The 24006-nt window shown below is 40.8% G+C and overlaps 1 protein-coding gene across 1 annotated transcript in view; it reads right to left on the reverse strand.

Annotated features, from left to right (window-relative positions):
* Positions 1–24006, reverse strand: part of LOC112981614 (protocadherin-15) — a 1192166-nt gene that overhangs the window by 889877 nt on the left and 278283 nt on the right. The window contains exon 5 of the mRNA XM_064513568.1: positions 20244–20325. The gene's annotated coding sequence lies outside the window, so the exon portion shown is untranslated. The remainder of the gene's footprint in view (positions 1–20243; positions 20326–24006) is intronic.

A 24006-nucleotide genomic window follows, 5' to 3' on the forward strand; every position in this document is an offset into this window, starting at 1 on the left:
TAGGTGGTAACAAAACTGGCACACGCTTTCTGCCAGTAATGTAAAGGCTTTTCCCAGGAACAGCTCTAGACCAAACACGCTGTGGAGAAACTAAGGTTTTGGAAAGAGAAGATAGCGTGACACCAGTGCTTCTCCTCAAGGACAAAGCAGTCGGTTAACGTCACGTCACCTAAAGATGCACAGGTCTCCCTTAGCAGAATGACAAACTAAGTGACTTAATTCCTTATGGTTAACAAAACTACTTTCACCAAAAAACATGGTAATACTAGGTATTGCAATCATTTGCATACATCTGCATGTGTGTGTGTACACACACACGTGCACATACAATATATAATCTCAAATGAGTTAAACAAAATAGAAAGTGGAAAAGTAACCAGTTACAGATTATATCATTAAGAATAAAGTGAACAAACCAGGGATTTTCAGCAAAAGCAGTCAAGGCTAGACAATCCTAAATTTCCCTGCTAAACATGAACATATTTCTGCAAACTACCCAAGTCAGAGACAGGAGTGGAGGAGACTTGCTTCTGAAACGAGATTCTTTGGAAGACAGCGATTTCACTGAGCCACCTTTCAGCCCCTCACTAATTAAGCCACCCACCCATCACTCAGCCAAGAATATCTCAAAAGAGAGCCAGAAAAACCATTTTTTCCTCCCAATTCCCTAGCAATATCAATACTTAAGATACCAAAGGGGGGAAGCTATAGCTGGCCTTCCTTCTCTACCCATCTCCTATCCCTGGTTGTAAAGCCCTGGAAAACTACTGCGCACCACAAGAAGAATGCCAGAGATGCACCAAAGCATCTTCCTTTCTTTTTTCAGAGATGCACCAAAGCATCTTCCTTTCTTTTTTTTCTTTTTTTTTTTTTTTTTTTGCTTAGCAGCCACCTTATCTGAACAGTTAGTATTCAGCTTGGCTCGTGTGTAGTCTGCAGCCTGCCCTGCCCAAACGGCTCTTTGCTTGCGGAGGATGTCTCCAGAGGAATGAGCACTTTCTCCTCAGAAGTTAATTCCTCTTTTGAAATACAGCGTTTCACTCTGCTATTTCCAGAGGTTTACAAGCTGATTACGGGGCCAATCTTAACATCTCAAGACAACAAAAGCCAACTTGGGCAAGCAGGTGTTTGGTACTTCGGCAAGTTCCTATGTTCCTAAAAAGGGCAGTGGGTAGGCAGGGCGGGGGGACTACTGCATTCAGGAAGGCACCTCTGCCCCCGGTTCAAAGTGTTTCAGGGTACCTCTTCCAGGGAGTGGACGCAGCTCCTCGGGAGCCGCAGGCGAGAAGCAGCGCCGTGGGATTGCCGGGGCTTCAGGGGCTTTGCCCAGGCATGCACCGGCTTGTTTATCTGGCAGCAGCAGGGGGAACGGCTGCCTTGTGCTCGCTCCCCCAGCTGCCCTTCACACACGCACTTGTAGGTACCCCACACATACTAACTAACACAGAAAAACATCGGATTTTTTTCACCTGGAGAAAAGAGAAGAACTCCACTGAGGACGCCTGACATGCAGAAAAATTACTTTCCAATATCTCAATTAGAATATTTTCTAGAAGTTCAATCCGTAACACATGACACTGTCTGTTACAAAGAAAAAAGCCTCTACTGTTTTAATATACTCCCCAAAGACAACAAGAAAAGCAAGACAAATTCAAGGGATAAATAATGAGAGAGAGAAATCCAAAAGCAATTAGGGAGGCAAGCAATGGCACTACTTTCAAGGCATCTGGAGGCAGAGTCTCCTGGGGTATTTTACCTCGGGTGGAATAGCCTTAGGCAAATGCTCCCACTATGCCCAGACGAGGGGCAGAGTCAGCTCTCTGATGAGAATAAGTGGAAATACCTTGCCTGAAAAACTGTGAAAGTGTGTGCAGCTTTAGCTATTCCCTCCTGATTTTATACCCTCGCACAATGACGGGTCTTCCTCTTCCACAGCTTTCTCAAAATTCCTCCCTCCCCCAGGATGCAGATCAAAGAATACCTTATGCTTAGCCATAGGGACAATTCTAATAACACAAAACAATGTGAAATGTTTAAAACATTATTAATAGATATTTATTGCAAAACCCATAAAAATACATGAGACTGGCAACCCTTGGAGCTGAATTACAATAGACAAAACCTCTGCCTGCTTTGCAAAGGTATTCAGAGAAAGCTAATAAAATAGGAAAGTCTCCAGTTCTCTTCTTATCTTTGCTCCGTGGCTGGAGGAAAGAGCAAAATAAATCTGAATAATACCAAATTAAAAATGAGGATAAAGAAAGTGCAGCACTGCCATGCAATTGTGTGAAAAAGAAGAGGATTTTGGTGAGTCATATTTCATGAACCAAGTTCTTTTGTGAAATATATTTTTTCCATATACCAGGAAAGCAGCACACTTGACTTGATAGTACTTGATCCCACTTGTTCCAAATATCATTAAGTGGTGTCGAATACTAGAACTCTGAATAGTAACTGTGCGAATTTGCTCCCATTCACATGTAGGCCTGGGCACTGACGGAAACTCTTATTTCACTGCTGAAATATCAAAGAGATACAAAATGCAATGCATAGTTTTGTCAGGTGACTAATGCAAGTTCCCTGAAGTGGCTGGAGATTCACACATCTCACAAAAGCAAGAGCAGAAGAATATAACAACAACTGTGTGTCTTAAAACTGGAACGCTGAAGTCAGTGGCGAATTCTAGAGCAGCTAACTATCACCAAAGCAGCAGTGACTTGATACAGAACTAATATTAGTCTCACAGAGCATTACAGAGCATAAGACTTGCTGAAAAACAATGTAAAAAATGTGCAGATAGGAGAGGCTGGCAGGCAAGGTTACTCGCACGGTAAAGCAGCTGGTTCAAAGGGATGTTTAGTCTGAGACCCTGAGAGATGCAGTGATGGCAAACAAAGGCTTTGGAGTAAAAATGAATGTCAAGGTAGCCTCATGGCCATGTACCCGTGACATCAATCTGTTGGGGCTGGATGGTAAGGGCTTGCAAAGCCCTGGTCAAGGTCACTGAATGACTTGAGCTGTGTATTAATAGGGAAACAGAAAAAGCTTGTGATTTTTGCTAGGAAGAAGAAAAAAGTGAGTTGTGCAGGTGCTGAAGGTGGACAACACAAAGCTGTCTGCCCGGGGAGCCTCATCTTGCAGGGCAGTAACTGGAGACACAGGGGGCCACAGCAGGCATGGGAAGTCTGAAGCTAAAAAGGAATCGTTTTAGAACCAAAATACCTACATACCTGACATGCAAGCCATACAGCATACCTGTGCTACATCTCAATCTCTTTACAGCAGATATGTAGGGTTTCAAAGGGGCCAAAAAAACCCTCAAAGACTGCTGATCAGAACTGCCAAATGAAATGTAATCAACCATTACTCTCAGTTTGCAAGGACATTTCAAAAATAGGATGATCAGGAAAAGGATTGGTGCCAGAAAGGTAACTGTTACCTGAGAGCAGAACAGGAGTCAGGTTTTGCTGAAAACAGACAGCAGAACACACCAACAGGGTAGATGGACTAACCCAAAGCCAAAGCACATCATGTGACTGTTCCTACTACTTTTATCAAAGACACAGCTGAGCAGCGTGCCAAAATACATGTAACAGGGGGAGTCTTTCAACCTGGCTGATAGAGGATCAAACAGCTAGAAGACAAAGTTAGGCAAGCTGAACTGTGAAGCCACATGTGATCGGCTACCAAAAAGAATAATGAAACACTGTCTGGAGTCTGGAAAAAACAAAACAAAAAAACATTGGTGCGATTTGGTTGCTTAAACACAGGCATCCAGCACTATTTTTGTTGTCCGGGGGTATCCCTGCCTGCCATCCAGCTGCTCCTCAAGAAAGGAACCAGTTTCCCATAGGGCCTGAGTCCTAGCTGCAAGTCACATGCTGATGCCTCATACCTTAGGGCATCTCATGCCCTAAAAGTCTGTCTAAAAGTCTAACTTGTGGGAGAAAATAGTTGTCTGTGGTTCATGATGATTGATCTTTTGGACCAAAAGGCTCTGAAGCTATAAACCCTTTTTATCCTCTCCTTTTATGAGCCTTGGAGAAGACAAAGTTCTGCATTATTCTCAGCACACCTTTAGCCCTTGCACCAAGATAAACCTTCAGGGCTCGAGCATTTCACTCAGGGTGAGCCAGGAAGCCTTTCTCTTCTAAGCTATATAACAGCTCTCCTCTTCTCTGCAGCAGTTCAGTCCAGCAGTGAAAGAGCTGCATGGCATGGACAAAACTCCTCACTCACAGCTGCCAGATCGGCTCATTTGACTCACACGCTCAGAGTCACTCTGATCATTAGATTTGGGGTCAGGAAGGAATTTTACTCGTGGTGAAGAATGCACTGAGGTTATTTGCTTTCCTTCTGTACAATAAGAAATAATTTACCTGCTGACAGATCTGGCATATCTTATCGTATCAATTCCTTGCCATCGGTAAGGACCCTCAGGTACTGGTCGCACCCCTGTTCTCTGCTTATGACACAGTTTCTAACCTGAGAAATTGATTTTTTTTTTTTTTTAACTTTACCTGAAGTCTTTACGCCTGCTATAAAGCACATAGGCATAACATTACGACCTGTGATATTCAAGAAGTGAGACCACATTCAGCTTCTTATCTGGAGAACTGTAATACTTTAAAGCAAAAAATCTCTGTTAAAAATGTAGGTTCTAGAACACTCATTTTGCAGAGGATGCCAAATGCTCTCATTCTTTACCTCTGCTGTAAATTAATGCCCTTTTCTCCTATAGAAAAAAAGAGCAAGATGATTTGGACTATAATTTTGCCATTATGCTAACAGAGTCCACTTCTCCAATAATTAAAGCACACACAGACCTCAGGATTACCAGAAGTTTACAGCATGGCCAGAATTTGCATGGGAGAAGCAACTCTAGAATATTTCAAAACACCTGAAGAAACAAATGTACATGGCAACTGGTTCCAAATTTACTTGAAAAAGACAAAATGCCCCACAATTAGAAGTCTAGAAAGTGCACTTTCTCTATGATAGGTCCTTTGAACACATTGAAGAAAACAAAAATATCTGAGAAGTCTGTTTCCATGCTTAACTTCTTAGATTTTGATTTCTTCACTACCTTCTGGAGATTTTATTTTGATAATTTTCTTGTGCTTTGCATTTATGATATGATATATGACAGTAGATTTTTAGAGATTTTTCATTAGCAGGTACATTTTAGAAACTTTTTTCATTTATAGAAGTTAATACTGAGCATGGAAAAGGATGACCAGTATCTGTCCCAACTTCTCTTACACATCTTTATCTGAAAGCTATCTGGCATATGTTAATAAGATCTGAGGCCAGCCCAACTAGTTAATTTGTGGAAACATCACAGTGGCAATCTTTTTCATTATTAACACTTTTTTCTCATGCTGACTCCTGCCTGAGGGGGAACAGCAGGACATCACCCTGGAAACAGTCCAATGGAGAGTTAAACAACACTGTCAAGTCCTAGATACAGAACACTGGTTACCAAGAGAAGAGCATTTAAGAATAAATATAAAACTTCTAATTGTTAACCACCTTTGTTAAATTTACAAAATAAAAAAGGAATCAAATGGATATTACAAAACTTCCAAGGAGAGAATCCAGAGGAGACATCTTCTGAATATCTTATATTACCAAAATTGTATCTTCCTGGATTTTTTTTAGGCTTTTCATGTTTTATATTCTGAATTTTTATGAAGAAAAAGTTAAATGAAGTGTGCATATTTACTTAGGATTCAGGATTAATATGCATTATTGATTTACTGCATTCTGCAGCTTAAGGTATTTTTAATGTCTTTAAAAGTGTAAAAGAAAATTCTGTGTACTGCATGAAAGACTTACGCAAATATTGCATTAGAATTTAGTTTCTAAGGTACCTAAATTTAAAAGAGTAAAATATTATTATGCTACTACTGTTAATACCTTTAGTTTTCAAAAAGGGTAATACAAAAGAATTTTTGGTCCATCAGTCTGGTGTCCCAGGATCATCTTTCCTCACAGAGGATGAGGAGCTCAGTATATCAACAGAAAATGTACTTTCATTAACCACAGTCAAAGTATTACATACATTTCCCCCTACCCCAGCTACACGTTAATCATAAGATCCAACTCCACCCAACTCCAAGTTTACTGGCAGTCTACGAGATGAAAGACAAGCATAGCGATGCTGCTGGACATGTCGTGGGGTTAGGTGTCTATGTGAGTTTCTACCAGAGTCAGAACATGGAAATGGCTGAAAAGGGGAAAAAGGAAAGGAACTGTAGGAGAAGCAAAGCAAAGAAGGCCAAAGCATCTCATCCCTCACACACTCGCACTTGGCTGTGACTCACAGGGAACGAGTCGAGAGAAGTCATAAGGGAGAATCTGCAGAAGGACACAGAAGCGGCTGGGCAGCCACATAGAACGATTTTCCCTTATGCACAAGGACTGACATGGAAGAAAGTAAAAAGAATGGGTGAGGTGGCTGAGGAACAGTAAATCCTGCGAATCCTGTTCATGGGAACCTCAAGCCCTGCAGAAGTTGAAGTATAAAAAGGTGAGAACGTAACCGATTTTCAATGGAAGTTCAATTAGTTCTAGCACAGCAATATACCCATGCTCTCCTGTGCAGGTAATTAAAGAGAGAAGAAAGGCCAAAAACGACAACTGCACTGGAAGCAAGAGGGACAGGAAAGGTAGGTGAGTGTCATCTACAGGGCTGCATAAAGAAAGAGTGAAGGGGCAGCATCTCCAGGAAGACTTTGTCTGGGCTACTGATGCATTTCGTAGCTACTGATGATGATTTAGATTAAGATCCCTTTCCTAGCTCCAGCAGGTTTATCCCAGGGCAATTCAGATTTCCCCTTCTCAGTTTCTTTGCCTCTAACTTACTTTCCTCTACCAAGAGTTTATGCTGCCCCTTCACTAACCACTTGTGTCCCGCTTGCCTTCACTGCCTTTTATGCAGATTGAACCAGAATGCCACTATCACAATCTCCTGGCATGAAGAACTTCCAAAGCCATTAAAAGTATATAAATTCTGGTAAAACGCAAGTACTTTGTCAAGTCGCTTTCGTTTCAGACACCTCCCTCCACCATCCCACTGAGTACCACAAAAGTCCTGCAAAGAGCCATTTTCGGAAACACTCTGTTCTGCAGTATAAGCGAGAACAGAGAGATTTACAACACTCATAAGACAGCTTAGAAAGGCCATTTTACCTGAGAACTGTGACAGTTCAGAGAGACTTGTTATGAGCATGGTGTTGGTTCCAGGGGAAAAAAAAAAAAGAAAAAAAGTCTAAGTTGTGGGTAAAACACTAGACAGCCATTAAAAAAGCATGAAGAATCACAAAATAAAAAATGTCTATTGAATTGGCTGAGTGCAGGGTTGCGCATGGTGGTTCTGCAGCTGAAATAAATGCCGAGACATCCTGGACAAACTGAACAACCTGCATCTGGAAACAGATGTTTGATTAAAAAAAACAGTATCAATACCGAAAATGACTACAAAATGTATTTTTTTTTTAAATTTGCAGAAAACATCAAGAAGTATTACCACAACAACTATGTTCTCTGTAAGGTTTCACAGTCACATATAAATCTTCTGTGTGCTTTAGCAAGCAAAAATACATAAAATTTTCTTTTACAAATCACATAAATTTATCTTTGCAGTCACACTTAGATCCGAAGGAATGTCAACTGTAAGAACACAGCAAGAAGGCAAGAATTAAATTTTTTAAATAGTATATGTATTCTGCGGACAATAGATACTGAGATTAAGCAGGATTTGAAGTTTGTTTCATAGACTTGGAAAATTGTTTTATATAGCTTTAAGGCTGCCAGGTCTGCAGACATGTTGAATTCTGTAAGACAGATAAACAACAACACAGTCCTCACCCACTGGTCTACCCATCATTTTAGCAAGGTAATGGAGAACTGAGAGGCTAGAAAACCAAAACTAATTTAAATTAAGCATGGCTTCCAAATGCAATTGTAATAAATAATGCGAGCATGTGATACATACTATATAATTAACTTTATTCCATTTAAAAGCAAAGGCAGGCTATTTTGGAGGGGTTTTATATGCTTAATTTTGAAGCAAAGGAAAGGGATGGGAGAGACTTTTGCTCTTCGGCTTGAGCTAGTTAGCTGCAAAACAATTCCTTTGTTCTGGATGTGTTCTCCCTTCCAGGTGAACAGCAAATGTAACATATGGCAGCCTTTCGCAATGAGATATACCTCTACATCCTGCAAACCAAATAACATCTAATTACTAGCATCTTTCCTCATCTTTCAATTTGCTCCCACTCCTATGTTCACAGAAATTAGTTGCAAAGATTACAGAAATACAAGCCATTAGTTTCTAACATCTGTAGAATAACAGCTATTTGACTCTTCTGATGTCTAAGGCATAGTAGCATCATTCAGGCAGTCCGACTGACACTGCTAATTTAAAACAACCTTTCAAAGGCATGTAAGGATTATGCAGGACTTCTGTATAGGAGCTCTGTGGCCAGAGGACTCTGTGCCTTCCAGGAAGGTTGAAAACTAGATAATTACTATCCATTTGTCCTGGTTGCTATACAGCAACGAGTGACATCATGATAACTTACGTGCTAAATCGTTATAGGGCACAAGCTTATTTAAACGTGGAAAGCATTGTAACATTATGAGAATGGATTAGAAACCCGCAGAATTCCCAGGGCTCAGCGCAGAACCGGGGACCACTTTGCAAGGGCAATCTACTAGGAGCAGGCAACCCACGTCGTCAGGAGGCCTGCACGGCGCTAGACAGCACGACTGCTCTAAGCCAGGCGGTGAAATTCTGAAGAAAGCAACAACTATTATCACTGAAGAATATTCTTCTTCATATTCACCAATGTTGTAAATACTTGAATTTCATCACTATCCGGAAACTCTTCAAAACCTAGTTAATACTTATCTTTGGGAAATTGAGGGGAGTATTTCAGATGACAACAGATGGTAAAAGGAAAGCATAACCAAGTCCAGAGGGACCTGTGAACATCACAATTAGAAGTGGTCAGGTTGATTAGGGAAAGATCAGGGAGGGATTTCATTTCACCAGATGCAAGGTTTTTTCTTTGTTCTCTAAGCCCTGGGGAGCACAGCTCTTGGGACTCTACAGAAAGCCTTTAACTGGGATATATGATGCACTTTCACCCACTCTCACACATCGGAAACAATCAGTTCCCTCTTGTTTACACTTCATATGAAATTTTTGTTAGAAGTGAGATTTTGGTTTGCATTACTTTCCACAGGCCCCCTGTAAAATAAAACTTTTGCTCTCTCGAAGAGAAAATAGAAGGCAAAAGGCAGGCCTGGAGGCCAATCACATCTCCCTTGGTCTTGTCCTTCTCCACCATGGAGAATGGATTATTTCCCTCCTCTCTGCACCAGTATTTGCTGCACTGGAAAGCTGCTCTGCTGCTGTCCCTTACCAACATGCTGCTAAGCAACCCCAATTCTTCTGCAGCAGAGTGGGGTTGCTACCGCTTTTGTGGGGAAGAGACTCCCTTTGCGATGCCACAGGGTCTCAGTGGAAACCCAAAGAAGGTTGCATCAAAAGATACAAAATCCACTGCTGAGAAGAGACCTGAAGAACCATCCAACTTCTGCTGAACTCAAGATTTAGCAGCTGCCTCTCCAAGAGAAAGAGCTTCCCTCTTTGAGGAGCAGAGCTCGCAGCTCCTCTCAGCAGGAGCCAAGAGCAAGGGGCTCCTGCCTTCCACAGAGTTCGGGGCTTGCCTCTGGCAGAGGGAGCTGCATGCACTGTCTTCCAGCTCTCACCCAGTTCAGCATCCTCTGGCATTTCACAGGAAAAGGTGTTTTAAGAGAGGTAATGGCTCCAAGTTCCCACTTCTTTCAGAGTCCACCAGTGGGCCAGGTCCTGACCTAGGTGCGCATAGCTAGATGTGGCAGCAGCACTCCCAATATGTCTCTGGTTAAGGCACTTGTCAATAAAACTGAAAAAATCCTCTCCCGTGCCCTTCCACTTGAGAAGATTTGAGCCTGTGTCTTCTACTTTCCCGGAGAGCTGGCAAATACTAGGCTTAGAGCGAATTCTTTTATTGGGGTAGCGGACATTTGTCTCCATGTCTCCCCATTAAAACAATCCTTTAAGTTTCTTACAAATAGGAAAAATTAAAACCATGTGTTGGAGTTGCTTTGGAAAGCACATAGAAAAGGCATCAAGTTCTTATTTTTCCCTTGTGGCTTAGTTAAACTACAAAGCTGAGGAAGGAATAATTATTAAAAAAGCTCTAGATGTAATCTCTTTTGGTTATATGTCTACTTCAGTTAATACACAAAATTTTCATATATCATCTTCTGTTTGAGAGATGATTACAGTTCCTTATCTATACTCACTAGTATCATGCATTTAAACTGTACAGTTTATATTCCCATTCTGTATCTCTATATATACACATTTTTTAAGTTTTTTACCCTTTAAATAGTATAACAAACTGTGGGAACTGCTTGTTACTGCTTGTAAATAGAAAATGAGTTAGCTATGTTTTGCTCCTCTTCTTTCAATGAATTCATAGCAAAGTTAATGTTCTTAATAGCACTTCTTTGCTGAACCACTACCTGAGAAAGAATCTGTTCAAATTATTTGTGGTAATTTCTTATCAAGGGAATTGCATGCCACATCTTCGCATTCCAAATTCAGTTTTCTACTAAAAGAAAAAAATAAGTGCAAGAGAAAAAGTGAGAGAACAGGTGAAGACTTCAGAGCACAGTTCAGCTGCAAAATTGAAGAGTTCAGCGCAGTACAGTTTTTATTCTCCATATTCTCCAAAGGGATCTGAAATTGTGTTTGTCAAAAGATGTCAAAGAAAGTAAAGGAAATTCACCTATTCTGATAGCGGAAGAGCCAGTTTGCACAGGCAGACAAAGCTTGGAGACTATGTTTATAGTCATGACCTGTTCAGGGCTATTAGTCCATCGAGTTTCAATTCAACAAAGCGGTTAAGCGCAGGCTTCATTTTTAAGGTATGAATAGACTAATTTCAACCAATGCGATACAGCCCAGTTCAAAAGTTTATAGGCAACTGTGTTCCTCCCAGTTACACGCACGCTTACAGGTATGCAAACTGGTATGTGCTGGGGAAGACGTAACAGTGGCAGTGAATGATGGCGCAGGCCTACCTCCCAGGGATATTAGGATTCAAGTGGCAGTAGTAGTCACTTGTGCGACTGTCTGTGGCATATTTTTCAAGTCACAAAGATACCACAAAATAAATAAAACAGGTTCAAGGCCTGGACTTGCTTAGCATGTCACAAAAAAGTACATGAGCATAGTGCCTCTGGGACAACCAGCTAATGACTGCGTCTGATAGTCCAATGTTATTAGTCGTTCTACTTTATTCCATCGAATTTATTCATATGCTAAAAATAAACTCCATGGATGTCTTTTTCAGGTTGAAACATAAAAACTAATAGATAAAGAGTTTCTCTTTCAAGTGACAGTTCAGATAATTATTCTTTTCAAAATCTGAAATGTCATTTACATCCCGGCTTGAAATAACTTTTAATGTATTGCATTTAGAAGAATCCCTTCACTATAGTATCTTGCAGCCCACAATATAATCTGCATTTTCTTTATCCAGTGTACAGGCTGACTTTGATGTGTGATCTCTCTCACACACAAATAACTGAGATATAGACCAATGTGAACAAAAAAATCATAGTTTGCATAGAAAAAATACAGCATAAATATTACTATTGATGTTGTGTCAATACAATTCATATGAAATATCAACAGATTGCACATTTGTAACTACACTGGGAAAGCTACAATAAACCTGTAGAAAAGAAACGCAGTACCTCAACCCCAGCAAACCTTTCTGAAAATGGAAAGGACTTGTAGGAGATGGATGTCGCAGCAATTTAGACCTCTCTCTGTGCCTCTCTGCTGGAAAGAAGGGGTGTAATAGCTAGAAAAAATTGAAACATTGGAAATATTTGTAAAAAGAATCCTTCATGGGGAAATTGTTTTTCTCTCAGTGAAAAACCTCAAACTGTTCAGAGCACCAGTGATCACATAAAGCCTGTCATTGGATAAACTCTCCTCTCAGCGAGGATGATGAATTCCTGTCTTTCTCATCTTTCAGCTGCTTCTCGGTAAACAACCTCAAATTTCTGAATGTCAAGGCAGAGGTAAACACGGGTGCTCGTTGGATCGCCGCCAAGTCCCTGCTCTACAGAAGGGTCCCACCTGCATACCTCCACCAAGGACGGGGTGCTGCCTGCTGCTGGCTTTGTTATAGTCAAGGCTATATAGCTGATAGCCTCAGCCATCATCTTGCCACCGATCCTACTGCATTTCGTGAGAAAATAAATTTGCTCTCGCAGTGAAGAAGTAAAAAACTCCCAAACAAAAAGCCAAAAACTTTTATCCAATATTCCTTCCTTTTTTAGTAATGGAAGCTGAAGCCACTATTACTGTTATGTTTAATTAAAACATTCTGCACAAACTTTTTTGTTGAAAGTTTAAGACAGAACTTAAGACACCATTATTTAATAAAGCCAAAAGGGATGACAGTGCAGAGACATACCTGGGGAAACAGGGAGTCTATTGATGAAGAGGTAAGAAATAAAAGTGAAAGGGGATGAAAATATACCAAGATCATAAGAAGCAAAGAGGGAATTTAGTATTGCTATACGACAGAGGGAGTCCACATTTATTCAAATATGATGCAAGGCTCACTCCCCCCAGGAGGAAAAGCCTATACAGAAATACCTTCCTGAAAGCCTTCACAGTAGGACGTAATGACAACAAACAACAAAATCTAAATGCCTCTCTCCATCCTACCAGCAATATGCCAGCCAGTTTGTAGTTTGACTGCTGTAGCACCTGCCCAGCAATAAAAGTCATTTCTGGTATGAAAAGGTATCTTGGAACAAGACAACATCTGCAGGAAACTCAAAGTAAACATAACTAATAGCCTAAAACATAGGATCACTCACTTCACTGAGAATCATTATTCTGGAGGAAATACTGTAAAACTTCCCGAAGAGGAAGCGCTCTGCCGCTGGCTGTGCGTTACCCCTGCGGAGCCCCACGTCTTGCATAAGAAAGCAGTAATCGACGGCAGACCTGTAACTTAAGCCAAATATTTCTGTCTCATACGCTGGAAATCCAACTGCCAGTGTGATCATCTTCCCCCAGCATTAGAAACAGAGCCAAGTGAAACTAGCTAGAATAATTCACCAAGAACCCCAAAAATCAAGTACTTGGAATATTTTGCTTCATCCAATCAAATTCCTCTTGTAAAATAAGTGACCAATCACTCTGGGTGAAGGCTTGCTGGAGGTCCAGCACACGCTGGGGGTGAGACAAAACCCTTGAGGAGAGGTTGTCTCGGCAACACCAGCTGATTCATATTTAAAGATAGACCCAGTCTCCAAAGCTAACTGAACGTGGATGACAGACAGAGATAGAGGGGAAAGAAAGGCATGGTAAGCGCTCCTAACGTCTTCATCGCAGACAGCACAGCCTTCTGTCAGTTGCCTGAGTCGTTTTGGGGTAGCTTGGCAAGGCTTCCTTTGTTCACTGTACGACATCCTTTTTATAGCAGCTATTAAGACAAACAAATAAGTCTTCAGTCAAGAAAAACACAACATAAACTCCTCCAAGTAACTCATCACGCAAAACAGCATGATGTCTCATTATCTAAAGTGCCACCTAATTTTTTTGATATTAACGCACCAGCAGATAATCATGACATGCCAGTATAGGCATGTTCTTGTTATCAATTTGTGCATGCAAACACTTCATCAAAAGTAGAGACTAGTATGGAAGATTTTTCACTTTTTTTGGAACTGCTCTTTGCAAGCTAATGATTTAGAGCCTTCAAGTGGCATTTGATTTCTGGAACAAATCCCATTAGCCTTGGGTCCAAGGAGACGGGTAGCAACGCCGATGAATCCCACCAGGCAGCTGTCGAGACGAGGCAACGTCAGAGAAACGCTACGTGCTAGCTCCCACCAGGTGTCTGGTGAATCTATCCAGGTATTTCCTTCCACCAGTAGGTCACTGCTTTGGAAGCAGTGATCTTGCAGGCAGGAAATCTCAATTATTAATCATGTTTAGTAAATTGTTTTCTTGCTGAAATGCACTGCCTTTAATTCATTAGAATTCTCCTTACTCTATCCTAAAGGAATATAGAAAAGAAATGCCTAATTTTGCCCACCGTTACTTTGTGTACTTCCCTCAGGATCATGAGGATGTGGCTATACTGTAATGTCCCAGGTTATTCATCCCTTTTCCAAATCGCTTAGCACCTGACCTGCATTGAGCCTGTAATTCCACATGAAATCAATTCCAGAAAACAAAACAAGAAAACCCAGTCTATATAATACTGTCATTCCATTTCAGACTAGCCAGCATGCTGCTCCTGCGCCCAGCACTGCAAGGTCCCCCCGGAGCTCCTCCCTGCCGCCTCGCTCCTGACGTGCATGCGCTGTTCTGCCACAGGCAAAGAACAACGGAGTGATTATCACATTTTACTAGATCACTAGCTCTGAGCACAGTACCTTAAGACACTCCTAACTTTTTGTAACTTGACAGCTTCTACCAGTTCTATTTTACTGGCGCTTTGGAATCCGCACAGCGCTTAATCTCTCTTCCCCAACTATTAGTCTCCTGAATAGCCTCTTGAGGCAACCGCTGCTGAAATTTGAAGAATTGTAGTAAATTGGTGTAGAAGATTGATTTAAACACAGGCAATGTCTTCATCAAATCTTTCAGTTACTGAATAATAGATGCTCTTTAATTCCCTTCCTAATAGTCATTTCTCATGCCACTACAGAGAGGTTCAGTGCTCTCTCATTCTCAAGCCCACCCGAGCATTAAAGACATACACTTTTCCCACCAAAGTCCACTTTCAAAAGCAGCCTTGATACTAATTTCACCATTTTGACTTGAATTTCTTTTTCTTAGTAGCTATTGCACTTTTCTCAATCCTGACTTCTGGTGCTGCTGTGCTAGCACACGGCACAGTCCTCCCCTCCACGAGGAGCAGCCGAGCACTTCTGTAAAGGTAGTATTTTCTTAATGGGAACAAACAGGTGGGCCGAGCAGAAGGATGCAACAATTACATTTAACTAGCTGGCAATAAAGGATGATCCCAAATACTTAATGCACTATAAATCTCAGCCACGGCAAGCATGCAAAGGAGTGCAACAACAAAAAAAACTTCCGCGCTTGGAAAACCTGGGCAGCAGAGCGGTCTGCGCTACACCCTTACACGTGATTCTGCGTGCCCAGGCCACGCTCTGCCCTCCTGCACGCTGCAGAAGGGCTGCAAGGTCACTGCTTTGGGCTGACCGACACCGAGATGGTACGAGCCACTGCCCAGCACTCTTTTCTGGCAGGGTACTGCCTTGCCCCCATCGAACCTCGCAAAGAAAACCCTGCCTAGGACTGTGTTCCCAGAGGGGAATCTGGATTAGCACTTGATTTACTGCGTTATTTTATAACCAACTTTTCCCATTGCTTCTTGTTGAAATTGCTTCTCATTCTCCCATTAGACAGGCCTTCCATAGGAAATTAATACAGGACTGTGCATGATCTATTCCCTGCGTCCTTTATTGTGCTCTAGATAAGTGGTAAAGTGGAACAGATAACTGCCTACATTAACACCAGCAGTAATTAGGGGATTTGGGGCCAAAATGGCCCATATTTGAAGAAGGAGAAAGACAGAAAAAAAGCTTGTTGAGAATGTTGCAAAGGCAGAATCTTTCCAAAAGAAAACTTCTTTTTGTGAATATACTTCAAAGCCAACATTAGTATTTAGAAGGTTAAAAAAAAAAAGTAAGCCTTTTTGCCTCATAAAAGTAAATAATAAAAATATGTAATCAGTGATTTCTTACGTATGTCCTTTATAAAAGCGACTTAAGTGAAGACGTGAAGAAACTATCTACTTAAATGAAGAGACTAAATCTACTGGTAATTTTTCTCAAAATAATTCAGCCAGTAGCACACCATGCAATCCTCATTCCTTCCTAGCGTTCACTGCAGGCACAGCCCCAGCCCAGGAAAGCTGGGCAGCATTCCCCACTACGTCCATCGCTTCTGCTCTGCAGAGAACCAGAAGAAAATAGTTACATGGGAGGAAAGACTCAGACAGCATCAGGATTTCCCGAACATTTAGCTGCCTGATGTCATAGACACATGTGCCTCCTGGGACTCCCAAAAGACACTAAACAAGCTACAGATTAGCAGGATTTCAGCGCCTTGCCCAGACAGGTGCTTCAGGCATCCAGCTCTGTCTTCCAGTGCCTCCACAGCACAGCTTAGTAAAATATGGGATTTACACCCCATCTAAATTTTGACACTCAGGTATTTATTTGTATTTACTGGGAGGAAGAGCTAATTGTTTAGACTTCCATATGGAAAATACTTTGTTCGGGTCACTGCTGTGGACCAGAACAGCCCGTGCCAGCCCTGCGCTGCTCTGCTTTAGCCTGGCCTGGCGTGCAGCCTCCGGAGCGGATGCCTCCGGAGCGGACACCGTGGTTTTCCCATCTGGGCTCGGCCTCCCTTTCAAGGATGCCCCATGCAGTGCAGTCGGAGGCGAGAGTCGGGCTGCATCAGCAGAGGATTTAGGATAGACCTTGGCTCTGGCGAGGGAACAGGGGCATGAACCAAAGCTTTTGTAACAAAATACTAAAAGAGAAATGCTGCTAAACTGGTATGAAAGCAAATGTTTTTTGTTATTAGTGAAATATTGCAACTGTGTTTTAAAAGACCCAAGCCAAAATATTCTTCAATTTGTCTGATAAAAATGACCATTAACCAAGCATCTGTTCTCCTGACTTCAGTTCATCTTCCATGAGAAAATTATTCAGCCAAAAATTGCCATTTGGGGGAAAAAATGTCTTTGGAAAACTGGTCCTTGTTATTCAAGGGCACATTACCATTTCAGCTTTCCAAACCCTTCCAGGGAAAAAGAAACCCAAATATACCCTTACCTACAATGGTGTGAAATTCCACCCAGCGGGCAAGGACTGACGTATTTTGTCAGAAGCACAACTGCCAAAAAGCTGAGGTTTTCCTCTCCCCCAGCTTCCCTTCTTGAAGCAGAATAAAACTGTGATTAAGACTAAATAGGTTAAGTGGGAACCACTCCGAAGCCTTCTTTTGATGCCTACATTAATCACTAAGCTTTTTCATTGATTTTGGTAGAAGGGTAACATTATGCAGTCGCAAAGCAACAACTAATCACGCTGAACTCTCTACTTGGGCTCTTGGAGGCTTCTTCTAAGGTTAGAAATGTGATTGAGAGGTGGCTCTCAGGGCACCTGTCGCTCTCAATGGCATAAGCGTTCATGTACACACAGCCCATGTGAAGTACTGTTGCAATGGCGTATTACAGGTATTGGGAAAATCCGTACTGCATTTACAGCATTTAACAGAACTGCCAACTTGCTTTCCTGAGGCCAAAGTATTTAGCTTGCTCAAAATGTGAGCAAAAGCTCTTTAAATAAAATCACCAGATGATTTATTCTATGCTCCAACTACAAATTTGACAACCAAACGTTTGCTGCAGTGGTGCGCTGTACCTGCTAAATTTCCTAATAATGCCAAAATTCTGCATATATACAGAAATGTGAATTATACAGAGCACGAAACTTTCTCAGTTAGCATATGAAAGGGGAACTGTAAAACAAAGAATACCTTACTGATTACATAGTCAATATTTTTCTATGAATATTTGAATATTTTTATAAACCAACTTCTCTCACATTCATGTTCTCTCCCTTTGTTTTCCCCTGAATGTTCATTGTTCTGGAATTTTTAAAAGAAATTACACTTTTGAAAAAGACTTTCAAAGTAGAAATTGCACTCAGTTCTCCTTAGAGGAAGTTATCTAAGCAATTACAAACATCCATCACATCCCCAAATTTCCCATATTTGTATTCAATCCACAAATGGGTAAAAAATGCAGTAAGCAAACACAAAGTCGCAGTGATATGCTTACTAATATTCTCCAAACAGGAAACAGAGACTAGCTTTCACTTAATTCATTTATTACGTCTTGCTCATCTTAAAACACAAGCGATATTTTAGTTTTATAGCATGCCTGCCTGAACAAAGAATTAATCATCAACCTAAGGTATGGAATGCTACTCGAAACGTTGTCTAGGTTCCAACAGGAGCAGATTATTAAAAGTAAAAACAATACTACCAGACAAATTACAACGCTGGCCTCCTCCTGATCAGAATATCTTGCTAAATTTCAGCTGCCTTTGTAACTGAGAGATGGCAATACCTGTACGACCATTAAAAACTAATGCAAGAGACAAAGTGGTAGTTTGCCAACAGTTCTACAAAAATACATAAAATATTGTGCAGAGATATTTTGCAGTGAAACAAACAGGAGATTTTTATATTTCAGCTTTCTGATTTACTAGGTGACTGCTGAGTAGAAGTATACGATAAAGGAAAAGGGTGTTTCCACTTCAGCAGACCCATGAAGCCAAAAGGTATGAAAATAAACTGATTTCTGGAATTCTAGCTTATTTTTGATTTGTCCAAGTGTCTTTTTAATTTGCAGATGTTTTATGTAATTTATTAAACTGAAATTTTGCTTCCTTAAGACACAATTTAACAAGTATATCCTGAATATTATTGAAACATGGCAGAAACAGAACATTCCTTTTGCAGTATATGGTGTTAATGTCACCTGTTGAGTGTATGACAACAGAGGAACAGGCTGCACAAAGACCTGAGCACATGCCAGTGTGGGGACAACCCAGGAGACCTGGGTCCAACCTCACAGATGTCCTTTGCCATCTTGGCCAGGTCGCTGAATGGGCCCTCTGCTGTAGCCCCCTCCTTTGGGCGTCAGCAGGTGCAGGCGTGCTCAGGTAAGACAGAGAGAAGGCCTTAAATACGTCAAGCCTTATCTAGGAAGACAAGGAGCTTGCAGATTTGCCATTAATTGTGGCATCTTTTTTAAAAGACATCATTTATATTAATTCACTTAAAGAAGCTTAAGCTGCAGGTTTAAATGCCTAACGAAAAAAAACAAACAACATGCAGAGTTGCCAAGATTAACGTTAATGACATCTTTGGTAAGATAAATATCAGGATGGAGCAAACACCACAAACAGGTCACTTGGATTTTTAAGCAAGTTGCTTTTGGCAATGGAAGCATACACCTAGGGAGCATTCAGTCAAGAAGGTCTCTCACTTACATACTTGGAGAAAGCACATTCCAATTCTACGTGCCCAAGCATCCATATCAAAGCTGGCATCTCTTTAGACATAAATCTCTGTTGTAAGACAACAATTTGATGGGGCATCTTGTTAGAGCCACAAAAAGTGTCATAACAAATTCAAAAAGTGAAACAATAGATCTATCTTTGCCATTTATGAGGACTGACACGCGAGTTTTCAACCACTACTGTTTTAATCTTCTCCCATTACTTCCACACATTCTCCATTGAAGCTTTTCCTGTGGCACCTTACATTTGCACAGGATTGTTCACCTGCAGCGCTTTCCTATATGGTTAACAATCACACTAAGCTGTAATCAAGGAACAAAACAATACTGTGCAGCTCTGTCCACAAACCACACATTTTCTTAATTTGTTAATTGGCTCAGGCCTACGTGCAGAACAGACAGCCCAAGTTTTCTTGGTCGGCAATGTTTTCTTAAGAACGGAAAGCAAAAGAGCCATCTTCACTCTGGGCATAAGCTAACTGTGAGAATGTCGGCAGCTTTCGGCAGCGATTGCTGCAACCATGGTGGGGTGACCCCTCTCCTCTCTGGGGAAGGCTGGTGAGGGCAGCCCTGGCATCTGCCCCCGCAGTGGCTGCTCCACTGGTCAGTGGCTCATTGTTTTCATCAGAAAATGCAGAGCAAAGTTGGTTTTTTTCCTAACTGGTGGACAACTTTTTATAATCCCCGTTAACAGCCTTTTCGGCTGAAATGCATTTTAGGCGGAAGCATACCTAAAGGTTACAGCAGATATTCCAAGGAATCAAGTAACTAAACAACTGTAGTATGTATTACATTTAAAGTAACCATAAGATAATAAACAAATTACAACATTCGTAAGACACACCACCATGATCTGGGATTTCATCCCAGTCCCTCTGTTATATATTTGCATTGTACAGTGCAAAAACTATACAGTACAGTGATTTAGTTTATCTGAGTACATAATCTAATGGCCTTTCCAACCTGAGAAAGACTTTAAAAAAAAGAGAGAAAGAAAGAAAGTATACATACTTAACTATGCTGCTGCTGTCATTCTTCCAATTTGCCAGTTGAATGATGATGCATGAAGACTCCAGAACAGCCAGAGGATTAACTGAAAGAGAACAAAAATATATTTGGTTTACTGGTAAAAAAACAAACAGGATCAAGACAACAAATGAAAATAAATGTGAAATCTGTGAATTCAGACATACTTGATTAAAAAAAGTCTAAAATAATAAGTATTTCAGGATTAATATTCCCCTCTTCTCATTCATTCCACAAAAGGCTCCCTGGTATCAGCCTCCTGTTCACAGTGGTTGATACTACTTCCTAAGACAAACTATTCTATTTTTTTTCTTTTCATTTCTCTTTAGGACTTCATTCGATAGCCCAGCTGAGAATCTGGGCCAAAATTTCCAGAAATGTATCTAAACTAATTTATACCCTTCCTTTTTGAAACAGAAATTTCTCTTGTCTTTTTCCATTTTGGTCTTCCTTCATCATCCTCTCCAAGCTGAAGATTTGCCAGTAAAGCCTGGAGGCCTGAATCCTAGTCTAAATCTCATGGTTGTTTTAGCTGCTGAAATACTATTACTTGAAAACAACAAACAACAAACAAAAAAAATTGCAGAAAAGAATTCCAGACATTGTATAAATCACAAATAGTGGAAGCCAAGCTCTCATTGATTTGTAAGTGAAGTAAGGAGTGGAATGACAAGCTTTCTTTTTTTTTTCTTCTCTTTCTTTTTCTTTTTTTTTCTCTCTCTCTCTTTTTTTTTTTTTTTTTTTTTTTTTTTTTTTTGTATTGCTGGAATTCAATGGGTAGATTGCTACTGGTTACAGCTAATCATATATTTAGCAAAATTAGCACACAAGGTCAGCAATTAGACTGCTAAGGGAATTGGCATGCATAATCCAGCTGCATTGTAGGAGCTATTAACCAAATAATGCGGAGATATGAACTATGAAAACACCCAAAATACAGCAAAAAGGAATGTGAAAGACAGGACCCTTGGTATCAGCAAGCACTAGGTACAGAGAGGAGATGTGGCCAGCATAATTGCCTTTGACAAAGCAATTGTTAGGGTAATTACATGTTAGCTGCAGAAATCTGATGCACATTCCCTAAATAAGTCTCCACTTTCAAAGAGGGGCCATAGCCTGATCTCTCTTGAAGCTGAACAAATAATAACCAAGCTCCTAACCGGAGATAACAAGACAGCAAATTTGCCTTCTTTTCTCCTGGATCCCAGTGCTCGTTCTTCATGACGTAGCTCTTTCCCTGAGAAGCTTCATATTTTGTTATGATTCAGTGTGCAAAAGCCAGCGAAGGGATTCAAAACTGTGCTGTCTATACTCTGGAGAGCAAGAATAAAGGGGCTAGGAGGGATGAAAGAGGGTGTGCAAGGATCTATGTCTACGTGAACGTGGCTCCTCCAAGGAGACTAGCATGCGAATGCAGAAGGCAATTCTTTGCCTCCTCTTCATTTCCTATTGTATCCCTGCAGTAACTATTCTGTTCTAGATGATACATGCATGCTGCTGTTAATAATAAGTCTTTCAGGCAAATATATGAATATAATGTGTAATTTTTTTAATGTTATTGAAAAAATTTAGTAAGAATTCAATACGTCTCCTATGTCTTCCTTCGCCAAAGGGTTAAAGCCTAAATACAACCAGAAACTAAGTCACAACACTTGGTTCACAGCAATAAAATAAAATGATAATATACTAATAATTACCTTTTCCTCAAATTGCTATCTTCCCATTCTTACTGAAGCCTCATCATATTTAAGATGATTAGAACATACCAGCTTAAGTTTCAGGTTACTTATATTAATAATTGAAATGCTTAGGGTCTTTTAAAGAAGACTTGTTTTTTTCACCAAAGAAGAAGCCATAATATTCATGGGTATGCCTTACACTTATTTGTACAAGGAAATGCAGCTTTCTCTATTTTTTTTTTAATTCATCTTTTATGGTTTCTTTTATAAGATGTTTCAAAAGATGCATGTTTTAGAGATGTGTTCTGTGCTGAAAGCTCCAATTACGCATTCCGATTAAAGTCTTCAGTGACAAATTTTAACCTAGTGCTCTTTAGATGTAAGCTGGACCCCAATAACCTTAGCAACATGATTTTATCAAAGAAGCAGAACCCAGTTACCTGACACAAGTTCTGTCAAAAACTGAAATTCAGCTCCAAGAGCATGTAAAACATCTCATGTTTTAAGAAGAACTGCTACCTTAAAAAGAATAAGACCAATTTACTATTTTCAAACAGGGAAAGAATTTAGGGACAGACCACTCAAAATTCTACACTGTGGCTTTGTCAGTCGCCTTGCGTGCACACACACACACACACGCAGAAAAGCCTACTCAAAACAAACTCCAATTTACAGTAGTACCTTCTACCCTGCCACTGAAGCCTACAGTCTGAAAACTTTATGAAACGTCACGGGTGAATGGAAAATATTTTGTAGAAATACCCCTCTCACCAGAGTTTCATATTGCTGCCTCAAACAAAACCAGTGAGAGACAGAAGCTCCTGAGGCCGTAGGCCAGCACCACAGCTTACGCCTGTGACCGTGGTACTGCTGCCGGCTGTCACAGGCTGCTCGCAGCCCGGACCGGTTCTCCTCCTAATTCTCTTAATTCTCTCCGAGAGCAGCCCTGAGAGTCCTGTGGCAGGGATGATACCTGCGCAGTTTAACTTGTGGCAAAAACTTGTTGCAAAGGGCTTCACTTGATAATCTAATTACATTGGGAGGAAGGGCGGGTGAAGGAAAATGCATAATGTGATGTGCTTGCTTTCTTTTCAAACTTTTCCATCAGTCTCTCCACCTCCTATTGCCTCTACCACCTCATTTGCCAAACCCTTTAGAAATGCAGCACAATATTAGACAGTTTAAAAATAAAAGAAAACTCGCATAGCTGCCTGAAGCATCTACAGGCAGTAGATTTAATTACTGCATACTAAGTCCTCTACATTACAGACCTGCGAGTCAGGAAGATGATTGCTAAATTAAAGAAAAAATGAATGCTCTCTATGGGAGCAAGGATCTAGACAGGATAACCAAAACGCCAGAGCCCAGCAGGACACTAAAGCAATCAGAGAGTACCTGTAGTGCTTCTTGCAACACATGATGTAGGATAAAGCATTTGCTGACAGGTCTGCTGCCAGCCTTTTCACACTTGTCAAGCCTTGTGTGCAAGCAGGCTCTACTGAACTCATTTTTCATCCCTTAGTGGATAGTCATTTTTGAGCCACCTTTCTAAGTATACCAGATACACTTCTCATTTACGGTTCACTTAAATGCTGGGTTCATGTTTTTGGTTTGAGTTTGACAAGTTCCTGGATTACCCATGTATCAGTAGAAAACCCAGGCATGCTAAGAATTGCAGTACCACATCATCTCTACTGCTAAGCCAGGAAGACAGCAGAAAATTAAAACATCACACAAGTTTTCCGAGCGCCACACACTAAACCTCAAGCAGCATGCAAGTTAAACATTAAAACTACTGTTATCTCAATTAAATACCTACCAATATGCATGCCAGGAGACACAATTTACCCCTCGTTTCAGGTAACTTTTCAGATCACAGAGAAAAGCTTTCAAAGAGCCAAATGAAAAAGACAAGCTACTTGAAACATAAATAATCCGACACTTAAGAAAAGCAGGCCAAAGGACATCAGAACACATTAATTGCTTTGCCGAAGTCCACTGGCCCATTTAACACAGGATGCTGCGGCCAAGTGCCCAGCACCAGAAGCTCTGGAGCAACTTCAACATGA

Source organism: Dromaius novaehollandiae, chromosome 6, assembly GCF_036370855.1.
Source record: "Dromaius novaehollandiae isolate bDroNov1 chromosome 6, bDroNov1.hap1, whole genome shotgun sequence".
Taxonomy (NCBI): Eukaryota; Metazoa; Chordata; class Aves; order Casuariiformes; family Dromaiidae; genus Dromaius; species Dromaius novaehollandiae.